Genomic DNA, 22281 nt, shown 5'->3' with positions numbered 1-22281 from the left:
GATGTACTCCTTTTCCTATTTGGAACCAGTCTGTTGTTCCATGTCCAGTTCTAACTGTTGATTCCTGACCTGCATACAGATTTCTCAAGAGGCAGGTCAGGTGGTCTGGTATTCCCATGTCTTTCAGAATTTTCCACAGTTTATTGTGATCCACACAGTCAAAGGCTTTGGCATAGTCAAGAAAGCAGAAATAGATGTTTTTCTGGAACTCTCTTGCTTTTTTGATGATCCAGCAGATGTTGGCAATTTGATCTCTGGTTCCTCTGCCTTTTCTAAAACCAGTTTGAACATCAGGAAGTTCACAGTTCACGTATTGCTGAAGCCTGGCTTGGAGAATTTTGAGCATTACTTTACTAGCATGTGAGATGAGTGCAATTGTGTGGTAGTTTGAGCATTCTTTGGCATTGCCTTTCTTTGGAATTGGAATGAAAACTGACCTTTTCCAGTCCTGTGGCCACTGCTGAGTTCCAAATTTGCTGGCATATTGAGTGCAGCACTTTCACAGCATCATCTTTCAGGATTTGAAACAGCTCAACTGGAATTCCATCACCTCCACTAGCTTTGTTCATAGTGATGCTTACTAAGCCCCACTTGACATCACATTCCAAGACGTCTGGCTCTAGATTAGTGATCACACCATCGTGATTATCTCGGTCGTGGAGATCTTTTTTGTACAGTTCTTCTGTGTATTCTTGCCACCTCTCCGTAATATCTTCTGCTTCTGTTAGGTCCAGACCATTTCTGTCCTTTATCGAGCCCATCTTTGCATGAAATGTTCCCTTGGTATCTCTAATTTTCTTGAAGAGATCTCTGGTCTTTCCCATTCTGTTGTTGTCCTCTATTTCTTTGCATTGATCGCTGAAGAAGGCTTTCTTATCTCTTCTTGCTATTCTTTGGAACTCTGCATTGAGATGCTTATATCTTTCCTTTTCTCCTTTGCTTTTCACCTCTCTTCTTTTCACAGCTATTTGTAAGGCCTCCCCAGACAGCCATTTTGCTTTTTTGCATTTTTTTCCCATGGGGATGGTCTTGGTCCCTGTCTCCTGTACAATGTCACGAACCTCATTCCATAGTTCATCAGGCACTCTATCTATCAGATCTAGTCCCTTAAATCTATTTCTCACTTCCACTGTATAATCATAAGGGATTTGATTTAGGTCATACCTGAATGGTCTAGCGGTTTTCCCTACTCTCTTCAATTTGAGTCTGAATTTGGTAATAAGGAGTTCATGATCTGAGCCACAGTCAGCTCCTGGTCTTGTCTTTGTTGACTGTATAGAGCTTCTCCATCTTTGGTTGCAAAGAATATAATCAATCTGATTTTGGTGTTGACCATCTGGTGATGTCCATGTGTAGAGTCTTCTCTTGTGTTGTTGGAAAAGGGTGTTTGCTATGACCAGTGCATTTTCTTGGCAAAACTCTGTTAGTCTTTGCCCTGCTTCATTCCGCATTCCAAGGCCAAATTTGCCTGTTACTCTAGGTGTTTCTTCACTCCATACTTTGGCATTTCCAGTCCCCTATAATTAAAAGGACATCTTTTTGGGTGTTAGTTCTAAAACGTCTTGTAGGTCTTCATAAAACCATTCAATTTCAGCTTCTTCGGCATTGCTGGTTGGGGCATAGACTTGGATAACTGTGATATTGAATGGTTTGCCTTGGAGATGAACAGAGATCATTCTGTCATATTTGAGATTGCATCCAAGTACTGCATTTCGGACTCTTTTGTTGACCATGATGGCTACTCCATTTCTTCTGAGGGATTCCTGCCCACAGTATTAGATATAATGGTCATTTGAATTAAATTCACCCATTTCAGTGCATTTTAGTTCGCTGATTTCTAGAATGTCGACGTTCACTCTTGCCATCTCCTGTTTGACCACTTCCAATTTGCCTTGATTCATGGACCTGACATTCCAGGTACCTATGTAATACTGCTCTTTACAGCATCAGACCTTGCTTCTATCACCAGTCACATCCACAACTGGGTGTTGTTTTTGCTTTGGCTCCATCCCTTCATTCTTTCTGGAGTTATTTCTCCACTGATCTCCAGTAGCATATTGGGCACCTACTGACCTGAGGAGTTCCTCTTTCAGTATCCTATCATTTTGCCTTTTCCTACTGTTCATGGGGTTCTCAAGGCAAGAATACTGAAGTGGTTTGCCATTCCCTTCTCCAGAGGACCACATTCTGTCAGACCTCTCCACCATGAGCCGCCCGTCTTGGGTTGCCCCATGGGCATGGCTTAGTTTCATTGAGTTAGACAAGGCTGTGGTCCTAGTGTGATTAGATTGACTAGTTTTCTGTGATTATGGTTTCAGTGTGTCTGCCCTCTGATGCCCTCTTGTAACACCTACCATCTTACTTGGGTTTCTCTTACCTTGGGTGTGGGGTATCTCTTCAGGGCTGCTCCAGCAAAGCACAGCTGCTGCTCCTTACCTTGGACAAGGGGTATCTCCTTACTGCTGCCCTTCCTGACCTTCAACGTGGGATAGCTCCTCTAGGCCCTCCTGTGCCCGCACTGCCACTGCTCCTCGGGTTGCTTCTCCCGGCCACCGCCCCTGCCCTCGGACGCGGGGTAGCTCCTCTCTGCCACCGCCCCTGACCTCAGATGCGGGGTGTCTCCTCTCAGCTGCCACTGACCTCGGACGCGGGGTAGCTCCTCCCGGTCGCCGCCCCTGACCTCGGACGTGAGGTAGCTCCTCCTGGTCGCTGCCCCTGACCTCGGACTTGGGTACCTCCTCTTGGCTGTTCCTGTGCCGTCGCAGCCTGACACTCTTGGCTGTTGCCCCTGACCTCGGACATGGGGTAACTCCTCTCGGTGCTTAGTGCGCCGGGTCGCAGCCGCCCGCGCTTAGTGCACCGGGTCGCCTGGTCACAGCCCCCAACATGACTAGCTTAGAATAGCTTAGTACATCTTTCCCACTTGCATAAATGAGGAATAGTACAGAGTTGTACTGATTTTCTTCTCATGTAAAATATTTAAAATTGTAATAATAATTTTTGAACACTTACTATGTAAAAGGCACTGCTATGAATGCTTTACATATGTTGATTCCTTTAGTATATGATCAATTCTATGAGAAAGTTGCTATTAGTTTTATGTGAGGAGGAAGAGTTGCAGAGAGATTACTGAATGGTTTTCTCAAAGTCTCATAACTAGAGAGTAAGGGAGTTGGTGTCTCTGTGCTGAACATCAAAGCCAGGTTTTTTTTATTTGAAACTCTAGGCTCTTCATTTGCCATTCTGTTAAACTATTCTCTTTTATTTCACATAAAAATAAAATAAGACAGACAATATGCTAGTGGACATTTACAATGTGCCAGGCATTATTTTTTGCATTATATGAGAAAGCCCCTGAACAGAAACATGTAGTTATAAGGACATTGGATTGCAAACTGGCAGACTAGATCTGTCTCTGTCGTCCCTGGAACCATAGACAACACATTTTAATTCTCTGGTCTTAATTATTTTTATCCACCCAACCATATGTTAAACACCTCTTAAATGCCTGAAACAGTGGCAGATCTTGATCTAAAACGATAATGAAGGAGAGTGTGTCTAAAATACTGAGGTGATTATGGTCTAGTGGAAGAGACAGTCAAAAGTGGCCAGTTAATACACAGTGCAAAAGGTGCTATGACAGCGGAAGGTATGGGGTGTTTTCGGAAACATGAAGGACATGAACTGGGGAGGATGTTTCCTCTGTAAAATGAACGCAGAGGCCCCTACCAGTAGCCCACTATAACCCAGGTAATTAGGGAGGAGTCTCAGAGAAAGCAGTCATACCTCTTTGCCTTGAGTTACTATCTGCAGAAAGTTAAGGACTCATTTTAACATTATCATTCTACATCTTTAGCCTTTTTTTTTTTAACCCAAGTCTAGACCATCCTTTTCACCCTCTCTTGACACTGTCTTTTCCACGTGTAGAAGCCCTGTGTCATTTCTACTTGACATTCCAGAAAACAATTCCCAGTTCCTTTGTTCCTCCCCGACCCACTGATTCTGACTCTCAAGAATATAGGCTGTAATGATAACTCTTTAACTAGCTTCCTAGGTGATTCCCCAGAGTGTACATTGTGCTTAGAAAAGAAACTACCTCATAGTAGAAACCTTCATAAAACAAGGTTCTTCGAATAGTCTGAAATTTAACCCTCTATGACAAGATCTAAGCCATTAATAAGAATCAACTTCCAGAGTAATGTTATATGGTGTGCCATTATTTTTACTTAATAATGATCATCTCTAGTATCTGTGTTGTTAGTGTTTCAACTTTAAACCAGCTTCTCTGTCAAAAGGGGAGCAACTAACTGATTTAATGTCTCTACTAGCAAATGACCTGAACTTGGGCCTAAGACTTTGCAACATTAACCTTGGAAAGTATTGTCCATATGGAGAGATACATTAGGCTTCTCTAGAGGAAAGCTGAAATGTAGTTACTTCCCATCATGTAACTTTGATTTGGGGCAGTAACTTTCGAGGAGCAAAGGTTATATCTGCAGATTTTGTCAGTGGACTCTGAGAGGCTTTCTTTAGTTGTTAGCCAAATATTAGAAGATTTGGAACCCTTGATGATAGCTCTGTCATTACCCCAAGATTCATCCTGTTTCAGATTTAAGGAATTATGGGTCTCAGAGTTATCCTCAGATGGCTTCTGAGGAGGACAGCATCTTTCCATATATTTCCCTTTTTTTACTCTCACCTTCTCTATTTATGTCTTCTTAAAACAGGTGATAGATATCATGACTGAAAAAATGTGTAAAAAAATGTTTTGTACATCTTAATCCTGTTTGCAGGATTAAGCCATCAAGATTTGTTTTTATCTCAGTGCCACAGCAAATAATGATTACACTTTGCAAAACATGAGTTCATTACTGTCAATACCTTCTATATAGATGGTCATATGATCCTTATAAGAAAGAAGTAGATATATTACATTTACTAAAAAATGAAGTAAAAGGCATAAAAAAGTTAAATACTTTGATTAAAGCAAATAGCTCATAACAGAGCCAAAAATATCTCTGTAGTTCCTTCGTGTCAGTTCCATCTCATGCTGCTTTTTCCTTGAATAAATCACACAACTCTGAGAGTAAGTGAAGGTTTGTTGCCTGGTTAAGAGAAATGAGGCATTAAAAACTTATCTTGGTGTGGGAGATTAAAGATGGTCACCTATTATTTGCTATTCCTCCCGTAAGGAGGTAAAATATATTCCTTCACCATCTTTGTTTCTGGGCTGGACTTCACAACTTACTGAACCAATCAATGGGGTAGAAATCACATTCCAATACAAGACTACAGCTTCTGCCTGACTTCCGCAGTAAGCATTCTCAGCACTTTGAATCACCATGAAAGAAGTTAGACCACTCTGAAAGAGAGCATGTGGTGAGACCCTGAGAAAGAATAAAGAGGGGGAAATGCCCAGCCAAGCCCAGGCTTCCAGCCGCCTCATTTCTATCAGTTGATGCTTAATGGTGCCAAAGAATCAATAGTCGACTTCTGCTTGGAATTCTGTCACAAGAAATAATGAAATATGGTAAAATTGTTGTTATAGCCACTAAGATTTGGGATAGTTTGTTATGCAGCAAAAGTCCCATTCAGTTCAGTTCAGTTCAGTCACTCAGTCATGTCTGACTCTTTGCGTCCCCATGAATCACAGCACACCAGGCCTCCCTGTCCATCACCAACTCCCGGAGTTCACTCAGACTCATGTCCATCGAGTCAGTGATGCCATCCAGCCATCTCATCCTCTGTCGTCCCCTTCTCCTCCTGCCCCCAATCCCTCCCAATATCAGAGTCTTTTCCAATGAGTCAACTCTTCGCATGAGGTGGCCAAAGTATCGGAGTTTCAGCTTCAGCATCATTCCTTCCAAAGAACACCCAGGGCTGATCTCCTCTAGAATGGACTGGTTGGATCTCCTTGCAGTCCAAGGGACTCTCAAGAGTCTTCTCCAACACCACAGTTCAAAAGCATCAATTCTTCGGCGCTCAGCCTTCTTCACAGTCCAACTCTCACATCCATACATGACCACAGGAAAAACGATAGCCTTGACTAGACGGACCTTCGTTGGCAAAGTAATGTCTCTGCTTTTGAATATACTATGTAGGTTGGTCATAACTTTTCTTCCAAGGAGTAAGCGTCTTTTAATTTCATGGCTGCAGTCACCATCTGCAGTGATTTTGCAGCCCCAAAAAATAAAGTCTGCCACTGTTTCCACTGTTTCCCCATCTATTTCCCATGAAGTGATGGGACCAGATGCCATGATCTTTGTTTTCTGAATGTTGAGCTTTAAGCCAACTTTTTCACTCTCCAGTTTCATTTTCATCAAGAGGCTTTTTAGTTCCTCTTCACTTTCTGCCATAAGGGTGGTGTCATCTGCATATCTGAGGTGATTGATATTTCTCCCGGCAACCTTGATTCCAGCTTGTGTTTCTTCCAGCCCAGCGTTTCTCATGATGTACTCTGCATATAAGTTAAATAAGCAGGGTGAGAATATACAGCCTTGACGTACTCCTTTTCCTATTTGGAACCAGTCTGTTGTTCCATGTCCAGTTCTAACTGTTGCTTCCTGACCTGCATACAGATTTCTCAAGAGGCAGGTCAGGTGGTCTGGTATTCCCATGTCTTTCAGAATTTTCCACAGTTTATTGTCATCCGCACAGTCAAAGGCTTTGGCATAGTCAAGAAAGCAGAAATAGATGTTTTTCTGGAACTCTCTTGCTTTTTCCATGATCCAGCAGATGTTGGCAATTTGATCTCTGGTTCCTCTGCCTTTTCTAAAACCAGCTTGAACAACAGGAAGTTCACGGTTCACGTATTGCTGAAGCCTGGCTTGGAGAATTTTGAGCATTACTTTACTAGCATGTGAGATGAGTGCAATTGTGTGGTAGTTTGAGCATTCTTTGGCATTGCCTTTCTTTGGGATTTGAATGAAAACTGACCTTTTCTAGTCCTGTGGCCACTGCTGAGTTTTCCATGGCAAATAGATGAGGAAAAAATGGAAGCAGTGACAGATTTTATTTTCTTGGGCTCCAAAATCACTCCAGATGGTGACTCTAGCCATGAAATTAAAAGACACTTGTTCCTGGGAAGAAAAGCTATGACAAACTTAGCATATTAAAAAGTGGAGATATCACTTGGCTGACAAATGTCTGTATAGTCAAAGCTATGGTTTTTCCAGTAGTCATGTATCAATATGAGAGTTGGACCATAAAGAAGGTTGAGTGCCTGAAGAATTGATTCTTTTGAACTGTGATGCTGGAGAAGACTCCTGAGAGTCCCTTGGACAGCAAAGAGATCAAACCAATCAATCCTAAAGGAAATTAACTCTGGATATTCACAGGAAGGACTGGTGGTGAAACTCCAATATTTTGACCACCTAATGTGAATAGCTGACTCACTGGAAAAGACCCTGAGGCTGGGAAAGATTGAGGGCAGGAGGAGAAGGGGACAACAGAAGATGAGATGGTTGGATGGCATCATTGACTCAATGGACATGAATCTGAGCAAACTCTGGGAGATAGTAAAGGACAGAGAAGCCTGGTGTGCTGCAGTCCATGAGGTCATGGAGTAGGACACAACTGAGTGACTAAACAACAACGAGATAACCAAAACACTGTTAAAAACCCATAAAGAACAAACACTAAAGGAAGTACTGTTGAACTAAGTATTAAACCCTCAGTAAAATCTCCAATTCCAACATTCGTCTAAATATCCATTTTTCAGTTCCCAAATGTTCGCTACTCTTTAGGCTTGAGTCACAATTAACTATGGGCTCTTTTAAACTACTGGTCAGTTAACCTTACATATTAGAGGTGAACTGTATACCCCTTGATCCTTCCCATCACAGATTGTTCATCATTTCTTGACTTCAGTATCCAGATTCTTGACCGCTCTGGCACTCTGCCTCATGACTATCCAATAACCTTGATTTTGTTTTGGCATGTCCAACTCTTTGTGACCCCATGGAGTATAGCCCACCAGACTCCTCTGTCCATGGGATTCTCCAGGCAAGAACTGGAGTGAGTTTCCATTTCCTTCTCCAGGGTATCTTCCCCATCCAGGGTCTGAAACCACATCCCTTGCATCTGCTGCATTGGCAGGGGGATTTCTTTGTCAGTGTTGTCACCTGGAAGCCCATCCAACCCTCCTTAATTCTATGTATCTCCAGTTTTCTTTAGGCTTTGGCTGGTAATATTTGTCTTTGACCTAGTTATTCCTGAGAAATGTTCAGTCTCATCTCTTACTCCTTACTCTGATCACAACATCCTTTCTCACATACCTAAAATTTTCTCCAAAATTTGATGGTAGTTTTTGTCTTCTCTTTACGTTATTATTACACTATTCTTGTGGCTTCTTCATTGCCATGGAGATAAGGATCCAGGTCAAGATCTCTCATATCAAGTTTAAAGTCACATGCTTCTGCGGCCAAACCCCTTATATTCAATATGCCGTGCATCTCACTCTTCTTTTCTTAGCATCCCTATTTCTGTAAATTTCACTATTGGTTTTCTGAACTCTGGAGTCCACTCCCCAGACCACCTAAACTCTTTCTTTCTCAGGTCTGATCTCATTAGGCTCATCTGATTTCCCTTTCCCTGTACTTTCCCCAGTCCAGCCACACTCTACTTCCCTCAGTTTCTTGAATAAATCTCAGTCGCTTTCAATTTGAGCCCCTCCCACATACAACTAATTTTCTTTCCTAGAATGTTCTTCTCCCTTCCCTCATCTAACTGTTTCCTACTCATCTTCTGTGTTTGTCACTGTTACTTGTCTCCCAAACAGCTCTTTCCCTCTTCCTCTTTACTGATAGACATCTCCTCCACAAAATTTATTCAGATACTGTTTCACATAGACTTCATGAGTCTTTCTCTATGTGCAGAGTTGAATTCTTATTAATAGCAAACATTTATTTATTATAAATTTATTAATAATAATAAACATTATGGTAATTCTGTTTTTCTCACCAGTGGTTGCTTTCGGCATTAGCACAGAAATGATAGGTATCAGTAAGGGTATATTCAGGAGGCAGGAACTATGTCTGTTATTACAAGAGAGAGATTTAACATACTGACTAACCAGGACTGGAGAACTGAAAAGGCAAAAGTAGAATACTCAAGTATTGTGTAAGAAATAACTGCAGGAAGAAGCAAAGAGAAAAAGTTGAAATTATTAAATTTAGATGTGCAAAGATGGGGCTTTTTGGAGTGAGGCCCCAGATATCTATATTCAAAGGAATATAATGAAGTTGGGGCTTTCCAGGTGGCTTAGTGGTAAGGAGCCCACCTGCCAATGCAGGAGACACCTGTGATGTGGGTTCAGTCCCTGAGTCAGGAAGATCCCCTGGAGGAGGGCATGGCTACCCACTCCAATGTTCTTGCCTGGAGAGTCCCATGGACAGAGGAGCCTGGCGGGCTGCAGTCCGTAGGGTTGCACAGAGTCGAATACAACTGCGTAACTGAGCACACATATGCATAATGAGGTCGGTTCCGGTACTGTGGCAGACAACAAACTGAAATTATTTTGCTGCTCCTCCAGAAACAAACAGCTGCCTCCAGACTGAGGAAACATTCTTGGGGTTACCCTGACAAGAAGAGAAAGCAAACAGAAAGGAAAAAATGCCTTCCCTCATACAGCCTCACAGTCTCTCTCTCTCTCTCTCTCTCTCTAGCACCCACTATTGGGAAAGCAGGACAATTAGCAAGAATTCTTTGTTCCCAAGCATCACCCATGTTCATTTTTGTTTTATGCATTTTAAAATGCCATTGCTTTGGATTACTCCAGACACAGACTCCTCTCATAAGTTCATAATCCTCTCCATCCTACATGGTCCAGCTCATGACCTACTGTGTCCATTATGCTTTCCAATTTAATATGACCTTTTCTTTTGCTGATTTGCATGCCTCTCTTATGATGTTTATTTTTCTGTCTCCTGTTATAGTTAGTTATGTGAATGCCTTGACTCAGACATTAAAGGCATGGATTTGGAGTCAGATAGAACAGGGTTCAGATTCTGGGTCCATTGCTTAGTGGCTCTGTGACCTTAAGTAAATTATTTAAACTCTCTAAATCTCAAATTCCACATGTGTTAATTTAGAGGCACAAGGTTCTTACACAGTCTCTACTTAATGAAATTCTTTTACTAAATAGAATTTAAAAGATCTTGGTATAGTTTAGTGATCCCTGTACGGTATTACATTATATCTAAATGTTAATTGTTTTACATACTGCCCTTTTGTCTAATTAATCAAGGTATACACATCACCAGAAGTATTTCTCTGTAAATTTAGTGAATTAAAATGGAAATGAATACAATGCATTCTCTTCTTTCTTGATGAGTTAATACTAGTAGATTCATTTACATTCTTTCACAGAAAGACAGGCTGAAACAAATGGGTCATTTCAAGGATGATAGACTATTAAGGTTCCAGCCACTGAAAGTTTCTACATAACAATTGTGGGTGTATTTTCATCAGTAAAAGTCAAAGTCCTATTATCTATAGCTTTATAAATTATAAATAAGTCATGAAAGATTTAACAAAGGTTAAAAGAGAACATAATTTATTGTTATGTTTTGTTTATAACACATATACTTAGAAGACTATTAGGAGAAAACACAGAATTCTGATAATGTTGAATTTGAGGGATCCAAAGAAATCCTAGGGATTTGTTGGCTAATCTTTTGTCCTTTTCGAAATTTGCTATTAATCATTAGACACAGAATTTTCTGAACATTTCTCCAGCTGTTTCAGATTGAAAGTGGTGCTGTCCCGCCAAAGTCTGGCTCTGTAAGAGCCCAGTGTATTTAACAACAGTGAAAAGGACGGGAGGAAAATATCACCAACCTGGACATGCGCCAAACTGAAAGGGAGTTAAATTCCTGCTGTTCTATTCTTGTTATGGACAGTGCAATAATGAAAGTTTTGCATAATCTAAAGGAAATTTAATTTGCTTAAAAGTCTAAGCTGTTTCTAAAATATGGTGAAGGGAGATGAGGGGTTAGGGTAAAGCAGAATTTTATAGATAGACTGGAAAGAGAAGGATGTCAAATATGTAAACCTAAATTGTATATGCATAGTTTAATGGGGCTTTGAAAGCAAAGCTTAAATTTTCCTACTATGCTTTAGAGTTTTTCAATAGTGAATTGCATCTTTCCTAAAAGCAGGTTTAACCTCTAGTAAGGAGGATATAATCTAATCTCCTGCAAGGACTATATTAGGAAAATAAAGGTTGTATTATTCCACATGGTTTGAAAGTGAATGGAAACTCTAACCCCCAGCTCCATCAAGATTGGCTTAACCACCAATGTAAATTACTCTTATTTGGTTATTGATGTCATATGCTAATGATTTTTGAAGCAAAAACAGGCAAACAGTTCAGCTTTGTAATAAAGTAGGCACGGGCCTCAGTGCTGGTACAAGCTTGGTGATCATGGAAAAATTCCTTCATTCCTCAGCCTCAGTATCCTCTTCTGTAAAGAGTCAGTAATGCATAGGTTGCAGTTCTGAGAGTCCTGTAAAGTACCTGATACAATTTCTATAACACCGAGGACATACTCATAAGAGATAACTATTATGGCTACTATGTTTTTTAGTGTTCAGGTCTGAATTATAGGTCCTAAAGAGACTTTGAAAAAAAGTAATAACACGTTTCTATTATACCTAAAATGGCAGATGCTTAATGCATACTCTTCTGTAGAAGAGAGCCAAACTAATACAAAATTTCCATCCACTTCCACTCTGATTCATTGTAATTCTGAGTTACCATCCCCAAAGTTATTCCTGTTGTCTCTGTCACATTAGTGGCCGGGAAGACAAAGTTGATCTTCCTTAGGCCCCAGATAGTCTCAATATTGTTATGGAGAGAACAGCAAAGAATGACCAGTATCAGCTTGGCAGTTTCAGGAGGAGGCAAAACTATTAGAAAGCTTTGCTGAATGTGATCTTTATTTCGAAACTGTACTGGAAATTACAGAGCTTGCCTCTTCTATTCCGTTATCCCCCTGAAGTTAATTGAGGCTAAATTACATACTGCAAGCTTAGACGAGGAGACTCCTAGGAAATGTTTCCCGCTCTCTATAGTGTATTATTCTACATGTCAACTTTGAGAATTGCAGAACTGAATAATTAAAGTTCACCGGGTCACAAATAAGGTAATATGATACGATTAATTCTGTACAGTTTAAAGTAGGTCGTCTTTTCTTAGAGTTCTCATTTCAGGTCTAATGAGGAGTAGCTGGGTCCAGATGGAGAACATCAACTCTTTGTAAATAAAAAGATTCTTGTATTCTGTTCAGATTCATGTATGTGTCTAAACAAATAAAGGCCAAGAGGCAACTTTGGTGTATGATTAAAGGAAGAGAGCTTGTTAACTGTTTTTCTATAACTTTCTGATATTGCTTCCTTGCTTTATTCTTTATTTTCACTTGGTCATAATTATTCATTCTTACCATAAAGAAGTTTTGTTTATTTGTTTTTACTATTTATCTTGTTTTATTTTTGACTGTGCTGGGTCCTTCTTGCTGTGCGTGAGCTTTCCTCTAGTTTCTCTAGCGGCCCGCGGGGACTTCTCATTATGGTGGCTTCTCTTGTCGCGGAGACTGGGCTCTAGGGCATGTGGGTTCAGTAGCTGTGGCTTGAGGGCTCCAGAGCACAGACTCGTTAGTTATGGCACACAGGCTTGGTTGCCCCATGGCATGTGGGATCTTCCCGCACCAGGGATAGAACCACTGCCCCCTGTATTGCAAGGTGGATTCTTAGCCGCTAGATCACCAAGGAAGTCCCAGAAAGAAGTTGTAATCATGTCAAAGTACTTTTTCTCACCTGTTAGTCACCTCCCTTTCTTATAATCTCATGGTTGACTGGATGAATAAATAAGTTCCTAAGAGGCCAAACCCTGTGTCTTTTCATGATACAGAGAGAATCCAGATGTTCATCCTGCCCCTTACCTCATATAAAGGATTTCATGGAATATCTTGCTGGCCATAATGTGCCTCCTAAAAGAGAGGAAACTTTTTTACATCTAAAGTAATATTAAATTAACTTTCAACATCTTCTTTGAAGTAGCATAGGGAAATCCTCTCGTTCAAGGCTGACTCCTTACCTTCTCTGACTAGATTCTGTGTGTTCTCATAGGTGCACCATGTCCAATATGATGTCGTTTAAGAATCAGTTATATTTGAGGTGATTCATTTCAAGTCTGTCCTTCTGTGCCTCTAATTAGTCACACAGACAACTACTCTGTTACGCTGTTCTTTGAGGGGAAGGTAGACACCAGGATGATCACCAAAACTTTAGGCAGTAGGATTCAGTTTTATTCAATGTGATTGAATTTAACTATGTGGAAATTATTTCTCAGAGTTATAACAGGCTACTTTCTCCTAGAATCTTTTTCCGACTTCAAAGCACATATTTAAGAAATTTATTTATGAAATATGCTTCTGACAAGAAAGAAGAATGTTCATAAAACCCACATACATTTAGTAATTCTCTGGCACCATAAACTGTTTTCTCTTATGATCTTATCCCCACTGGAATACAACTGAGTGAGCAAGTGGATCTTGCCCTATACCTGAGAAATTAAAATAAAACACAGCTATAGTTTAACAAATAAAATTCTTGTCACTGTTTCTAAGGTTAAACACCCAGACTACCCCATAGAAATTCAAGCCCAATAAGTTAAAAGAAAGATGACTGAATAAACCAATAACCCCCAGAAAATAAAGAGGGTAGGATAGAGAGTTACACCCCAAAGCAGAATGCTTCTAATTTAGAAGAGAAATTTGAAAGGAAAGTCAACAAAGTATATTAGTATAGTAGCTGATTTCAGGGCACAAGTAATTCTGAACCAGTATTTTATGGCTGAATGAAATTCTGAAATTTGAGATGGGTCTTCAAGAATTTCAGGACACCAAATAGCAAATGAAATCACAGCTGGGACCCTTGCTTTGAAAAAGTCTGGATTTTCTAGTGGGTTAATAATGGTAGCAATTCTTAAGATAAAAATCTTTTAGAAATGTACAGTTGGTTTAGATTTTATATGTTTGCCTAACAGACTGTGGAAACTTAATATATAGTATTCTATTTGCAAAAAAAAAAAGAAAGAAAAAAATTAGAAGAATGTATAAACTATCCAAGGTAAAACAAAATCTCTGTCCAAGTTTTTCTGAAAATATAGGTTATGTTTGAAGAATAAAAGGTTTCAATTATTACTCTCTTACTCTGCCAAGAGAGCAAACACAAGCAGACAGTTGAATTTATGAGACTGTCAGTGTCGTTTTACTTAAAACAGAACTTTCCTCCCGTATCTATTCTCACCCTCTGAGATATGGGATTAAGATACTATTCTCACATTCTGGGATAAGGGATTAATAGTTCTCCACTGTTGTTTCTCATTCTTTATAGCTCTATTACCATGCTCCATTGAGAATATAGCATTACATGTAAAACTACAGCAGAAATTGCATCAAAGAATTAATGAACAAAAAGATGTAAGAAAGGAAAACTCTATGAACCTCAGAATATATTTATTAAGTCTTCATGTCATTTACTACATACTTTATATGATTGGAAATAATACAAGGAAACTTTGTAAAAAGGAATTTTTGTACCAGACATGTCAATCACTCTAATGAAATGAAAATGCAGCATGGCAAGCTGCATTCTGGAGCCTGGAGCCCTTCTCAATGACAACAACCGATTGGACCAGGAATAGGCATCAGATACCAGGGCTACTAATCCATAGGTGGGGAAGAAACCCTTTCCTTTGTCAAGCATAAATAGCTTAGTCCAAATAAGGACAGCAGTAATTACCTAGACCTATCAAATGTTCTTTCCTCTCAAGGATTTGACCAAATATGAAAAGAATCAACCAAATAGCAACAGGAATAAAAGTAGATTGCTGTAGAGGGAGGCATACACATTCAAAATAGTTATGAAATGACAATGCAGCTGATAGAGCTAGCAAGATCATCAGATTCAGTATCCATGAAGCTGGGTTTAGATTCCTGCCAAACTTCCTTTTCTCTTACTGTCATGCATATTTTAATCAACTCCCATTGCAAAAGCTAGCCTAGTCATGAATTCTTGCAGTCAAAATAACCTAAACCAAGCAGAGAGGGAGATGACTGTCAACAAAGCAGCCTTTACAGAGCTCGTGATTGTGCAGAGCACTGCTATGGACAGGGGATGCCAAGGGGAGCTTATTCTATATGTGCTCTGATTTGAGGGATGGAAAATAATAAATGGTATGAAATACACTAAGTGCCAAATATATAATGCTCACTAAAAACCCAGTTGGAAAGGATCATTTTAGCACTAGAGTACTAGGTAAGAATGCAGGCTTTAGAGGTATCTGAATACAAATCCTACCTGACTCTGCCATTTGTTGACTCAGTAAATTTGGACAAGTTATTTAGCTTTTATGTGCGTGCTAAGTAAATTCAGTCATTTAAGACTCGTTGTGAACCTATGGACTGTAGCCTGCCAGGTTCCTCTGTCCATGGTATTCTAGGGAACAATGCCAGGCTTTTCTGTCCATGGGATTCTCTGGGCAAGAATATTGGAGTGGGTTGGCATGCCCTCCTCCAGGGGACCTTCCCGACCTAGGGATTGAACCCACATCACAGGTTTCTCCTGCATTGTCAGGTGGGTTTTTTCTTTACCACTAGTGCCACCTGGGTTATTTATCTTAGTGGTTCTCGAAGAGTCTCCATACGAGTAGCATCAGTTTTCTTAGAACTTGTTAGAAATGCAAGTTCTCAGGCCCTACTGTATATCTATTGAGTTAGAAACGCGGGAGGTAGGGACAGTTTTTATCGTAACACACCATCTGAGGGATACTGATGCACAATGAAGTTTGAGAACTACAACTTAAACCCTTTCTCAGGATCCTTGTTGTGTGTTGTTATGAAGACTGACTGTTCAGGATGTATAATAATGGGGTCTGGAAATTGCAGCTAATGTATTATTATTGTCAAAGTGCAGAGGGGAAGGTTGTACCTAAACTAAGCTTAGAAGATGAATAGGATTGGGTCAATATGAAGGAAGAGGAGGTGGTACTAGGGAATGAAAATGTATAGTGTTTTCAAGGGTAAATGACTAGAGATTTCATCAGATATTTGAATCACATTGATTCTGGGCAATGTTTGCAGGTAGACAGATAAAGATTCAAATCTCTCCTGTTCCCACCACTATGTCTTCTGTGATCTTGGATAGTTTACTTAATTGAAACAAATTTATGTAAAATTAGAATAACAATAATCCTCTTAGAGAATTATTGGGAAGGTTAAATGAGATTATGTAAGTGATGTCCATATCAGAATGTGTAATATTTACTAATATTAACTATTGCTATTATCATCATTATCTGTTCATTGCTAAATTATTTCATATCTCTTCTTTTGGTTTTCTGTTTATCTGTTTGTTTTGGTTTTTGTTGTTAAATAGTTAATTCCTCCTCAGGAATTAGCTTAAATATCTTCTCCTCAGTGAGACTTTCATGATGAAATAGAGTAAATAAAAGGCCCTTCCCCTTTCTGTGTCTTGGACCCTGCTTGTTTTCATCTTTATTTATTTATTTAAAGGATTCTCCCCTGTTAGCAATACCTTTGAGTATGGTATTTGCTCTCGGAGTAGTGCCTAGTCATAGTAGAACTCAATAAATATATTTAATAGTTGAATGAATTCTTATGATTGACATATATGTTCACGGAAATCATGCCTACCTATGGCATCTTTGAGCAAGTATCCAATTTGCATCAAGCCATTCTCCAAAACATATCTCTATTCTACCTGTGGCCAAAGATAGATGATAAAAGGGGCCATCTAGAAAGAAGAAAAATGGAAAAATGCCATTTTTTTCTTTTGGGGATGAATTGATGATAGTGATCAAAACAAAGCCATTCTGGTACATATCTACCTAGGATGACAACTTGCAGGTTTACCTTTTACACATCTTTCTGGCTCTCCTTACCTGTTTGGTAAATTCCTCAAACACACATTCATAAGTTTCCCTGAAAAAGTGTACCTTTCTTTTAGCAGGTAGCAATGGTTTAAGTTTTGTTATTTCCTACTGAAATTTCTGAAAATGCAAAATCAACAGATCTCCAGCAAGGTCCTTTTTGAAAAGTATGTATTTAGGGGAGATACTTATATCCTGCTGTAGCTGAGAATATTTGTCTTATTCTTATATTTCCCTTCTCTTTATAAATTTTTGCAAGATTATTTTAATAAATGCAGACCATTAGTATGTTAATACTAATGGTTAATGCATTCATGGTTAATGCAAAAGTACATGTTTAATTTCCTGAAAGATTAGCATAGAAAAGAGTATACAGTGGTTATATTATTCTGAAAAACAGAATCAAGCTATATACTTTATTTTTTTTAATTTTTATTTTTACTTTATTTTACTTTACAATACTGTATTGCTTTTGCCATACATTGACATGAATCCGCCACGGGTGTACATGAGTTCCCAATCCTGAACCTCCCTCCCACCTCCCACCCCATAGCATGGGTGGTTCAGTGGTAGAATTCTCGCCTGCCAAGCTATATACTTTAAAAAAACTTTCTTTATTTCGCTTGTGCTGGGTCTTCATTGCTGTATGGGCTTTTCTTTACTGGCTGTGATGTGGACTTCTCATTGGTGTGGCTTCCTTTGTTGCTGTGTACGGGCTCTGGGGCACGTGGGCTTCAGGAGTTGTGGTGCATGGGCTGAGTTGTGGTGCATGGGCTCAGTGGTTATCACAGGGTCAGTTCAGTTCAAGGTCAACCTCTGGACAAATGCAGGAGTGGAGGAAAACTGGGCTACTGATTGGGATAAGACTATGGAACTTTCAGATAATCTTGAGGCGGAAACAAATGAAATTTAGGAAGCAGGCTGATGTATAGCAGTCAGCACTGTCACCAAACAGGAGAGAACTGCGGGGGAGGGTGAAAGAAGATGTGCGTGTCTTTTCAGTTTGGGAAAGACCTGGCCTATGAACAGTTGTGACATAGGGGCTCTTTGGTGGCTCCACTGAAGAGCACTCCCAACATTTCTCCATGTTTTAAAACAGCTGTGCACTGAATTCCAAACCAGACTCTGGACTGTCATTCCTCTTTAGTGTTATGTCTTAGCCATCATGAGTCACGTATCAAGCTTTTCCTAGCAAAGCACCACTACAACATGGCTAGGCACGTCATGACTTCTAGGAATGGCTAGTAGGAAGGCAAAAGGAGGAGAGCAGAATAATTTTAGATCTTGGCATAATCACAGTGGAAGATTGTAGGGACAAATAACCAACATACGGTTTTGATTTTCTGTTTCTTTTATTTGTGATGGGCTGCCTTCCCTATTATTATGAATAATGAAGCATAATCCCCAAATAAATATCTTTTCTGTTAATATAATATAACATGTATTTGGTAACTTTAGGACATAAAAAGTACATTTCGGTAAACAATTTCAAGATTCAAATGATGGGCTCTACGATGATTATCTCAGATATGTTTCTTTGTGATTATCTTAAAACTCAGAATATTTATCCAGTAATCAATCCATCACAAATCAAGGTACTTCTTTTTATTTTAAAGTATGAATCATGTTTTAAAAACATTTTTGGTTTTTAATTAATGGGGATCTTAGATTCTCCAACAGGAAAATACACATGGCATAGATAAAGGCAAAAAAAAGAGGAAAATTAGAATATTTTTCACCTGTGTTGTTCCTTTCAAGTGGTCTGGAAAGAAGGAGTTCAGTGATAGAAATTGGAAAACTTTGTCCATGTTTTTGATAGTACCCACAACTTAAATTCCCATCATGGGTTGCAGATATAATATTTATATTTTTGATATTTATTTCACTAAGAAAATGATTACAGAATGCAAGCTCTTAATTACACTTTAATTTCTTCAATGAGCCCTTGGCAAACAAAGATAATAGTGTCATTTTGGATGCAATTCAGCTATCTGATGAATGCTAAATTGAAATTTGTTTGATCTAATCCCTCTCATTGGCTCAGCTGATAAGTTAATTCCAAGTGATTGCCATGAAAGCAAGCATCACAAGCCTTATCCTATTGTTGGAAGGCATGTTCTTGGCAAGAAAAGACACCCATGTCTGTGAAGTCTATAAGCATGTCCCTTTATTTTCTTTCATTCTGAGATCAATTTTTTTCTATTTCATTAAACCTAGGTGGAATTCAATCCCTATGGCTTCACATACTTGCATTTGGATTGATGGATGTTAAACATGGGTTTGTAACTGTTATCTGAGTTCCTTTTTGGTGCTAAGACTCTTTCAATCAGCTTAGGTTCTTCAAACCAGTCCTTGTTCAAGCCCATGTTTCACTGTAAATAAATAACCCTTAATCAAGAAGAGAACTTTTTATTTTCTATAAGGTGAGCAAATATTTCTCTCAAATTCTAGCCCATCCATGTTTTGCTGAGTTGCTTGTATATATGAAAAAAAGTCTTTGCTACAGAATTTCAGTGCAACTTCTGAAAAGTCACTTAATGAGAGTGTTTTCATTCATAAAACAAAGGGGATAGAATACAGCTAGATCATTAAATAGTTTCAAATTCTTAAAACTTTTAAATTGAAAGCTTATAAATGTAGCATGTGATTTGAGAATTTATTCCAACAGTATTATCCTTATTCTAGATAATGTTTTTTTAATGTCATGTTGTCAATGTAAAAAATTTTTTTCAAGTAATGATCTCATTGCAGCTACGGTTATCTAAACTTGTCCTAACCAACTCATATGTTCCATACTTTTTCAGATTTGCTTTTAATTTTAATCTTATTGTAAACCGTGTCATCAGAAAGTATACCTTTTGCTTAGATTGCTTTTGGAATTCAAGGAATGTTTAATGATACTTTTAAAAATCAAGTAACTCTTGTACTTTATATCTGTTCTTTATTCAAATCTATATAGATTTGAATATATAGAATTATTTTTATATTTTATATAGAATTATTTTTCAGCCTGTGAAATGTTTTGCATATTTCCTTCCACTTCTAAGCTTCCAAAATAATCTGAAAAGCAGCAGAATCACCACAAAGCAGGACCAAAAGAGGGAGAAAAGCTCCTTAGATTTGTTTTTACAATAAATTAACTACACTTTTTAAAAACCCTGTCATATATTTAGTGACTTATTAAAATGTTGTTATATATTTAGAATAATTTAGGAAAAGGTAAAAAAAAAATGGAGACATCCTAGATATTTGAGAGTACTTTGATAGAATTATGTAAACTAAGTTTAAACATCAGTGGTGGGAAACCCCTGGTGCCCGACACACAGATTTCTCCTTTAGAAGGCAGACATCTGGTGATGCCAGCTTTTGGCTTGAAGCAGTTGCCAGGGGAGTTTCAACTACAATTCCACAAGATTCCTTTATAGGCTCTTTATGGTCTTTCTTTTTTCCTTGCTGGCACTAAATAGGTGAGGTACATTCTCCTTTGATAATTAGTGTCACCTTCCTTGGGGCCTCTACATCTCTTTCTAGTTTCCAGTGTTGTTTGCGTTTATTGCATCTTCTCCCATGTTACATTTGTCACATTGAACCAGCTCAGTTCAGTCAGTTCAGTTCAGTTCAGTCACTCAGTCGAGTCCGACTCTTTGCAGCACGCCAGGCCTCCCTGTCCATCACCATCTCCCGGAGTTCACTCAGACTCACGTCCATCGAGTCCGTGATGCCATCCAGCCATCTCATCCTCTGTCGTCCCCTTCTCTTCCTGCCCCCAATCCCTGCCAATATCAGAGTCTTTTCCAATGAGTCAACTCTTCGCATGACGTGGCCAAAGTTTTGAAGTTTCCGCTCTAGCATCATTCCTTCCAAAGAAATCCCAGGGCTGATCTCCTTCAGAATGGACTGGTTGGATCTCCTTGCAGTCCAAGGGACTCTCAAGAGTCTTCTCCAACACCACAGTTCAAAAGCATCAATTCTTCGGCGCTCAGCCTTCTTCACAGTCCAACTCTCACATCCATACATGACCACAGGAAAAACCATAGCCTTGACTAGATGGACCTTAGTTGGCAAAGTAATGTCTCTGCTTTTGAATATACTATCTAGGTTGGTCATAACTTTTCTTCCAAGGAGTAAGCGTCTTTTAATTTCATGGCTGCAGTCACCATCTGCAGTGATTTTGCAGCCCCAAAAAATAAAGTCTGCCACTGTTTCCACTGTTTCCCCATCTATTTCCCATGAAGTGATGGGACCGGATGCCATGATCTTCGTTTTCTGAATGTTGAGCTTTAAGCCAACTTTTTCACACTCCTCTTTCACTTTCATCAGAGGCTTTTTAGTTCCTCTTCACTTTCTGCCATAAGGGTGGTGTCATCTGCATATCTGAGGTGATTGATATTTCTCCCGGCAATCTTGATTCCAGTTTGTGTTTCTTCCAGTCCAGCGTTTCTCATGATGTACTCTGCATATAAGTTAAATAAACAGGGTGACAGTATACAGCCTTGATGTACCCCTTTTCCTATTTGGAACCAGTCTGTTGTTCCATGTCCAGTTCTAACTGTTGCTTCCTGACCTGCATATAGGTTTCTCAAGAAGCAGGTCAGGTGGTCTGGTATTCCCATCTCTCTCAGAATTTTCCACAGTTTATTGTGATCCACATAGTCAAAGGCTTTGGCATAGTCAATAAAGCAGAAATAGATGTTTTTCTGGAACTCTCTTGCTTTTTTGATGATCCAGCAGATGTTGGCAATTTGATCTCTGGTTCCTCTGCCTTTTCTAAAACCAGCTTGAACATTAGGAAGTTCACAGTTCATGGACTGCTGAAGCCTGGCTTAGAGAATTTTGAGCATTACTGAACCAGCTCAGATAATTCTAAGAAATAAAACACTCTGAATTTCTCTTCCTTTTAATGCTTCCATTTCCCCTTAAGTGAGACATTTTTTTCTTTTAAAGGTATGTATTAGGATCTTCCCTGGAGGAGGGCATGGCAACCCACTCCAGTATTCTTTCCTGGAGAATCCCATGGATAGAGGAGCCTGGCAGGCAGTCCATTGAGTTGCACAGAGTCGGGCATGACTGAAGCGACTTAGCACACGTGCATTAGGATATCTTAGAGGCCATTCTAGTCTCACCGGTATTTTCTGGATTCACAATTTACATTTGGTTCCAGTTAGCTCCTTGGGTATTTACATGTACATATTTACTGAATATAAAGGCCTTTAGATCAGTGACATGATACAACTGTTTAAAGTCAGTCAAAATACAAGCATCATAAAACTCACCACACTGATGATAGTTCAGTTTAATTACTTTTTTGTTGTTGTTTTTATTGAAGT

The sequence above is a fragment of the Capricornis sumatraensis genome, chromosome 9, assembly GCF_032405125.1.
Source record: "Capricornis sumatraensis isolate serow.1 chromosome 9, serow.2, whole genome shotgun sequence".
Classification (NCBI taxonomy): domain Eukaryota; kingdom Metazoa; phylum Chordata; class Mammalia; order Artiodactyla; family Bovidae; genus Capricornis; species Capricornis sumatraensis.
Note: the sequence above shows the minus strand (reverse complement) of the source record.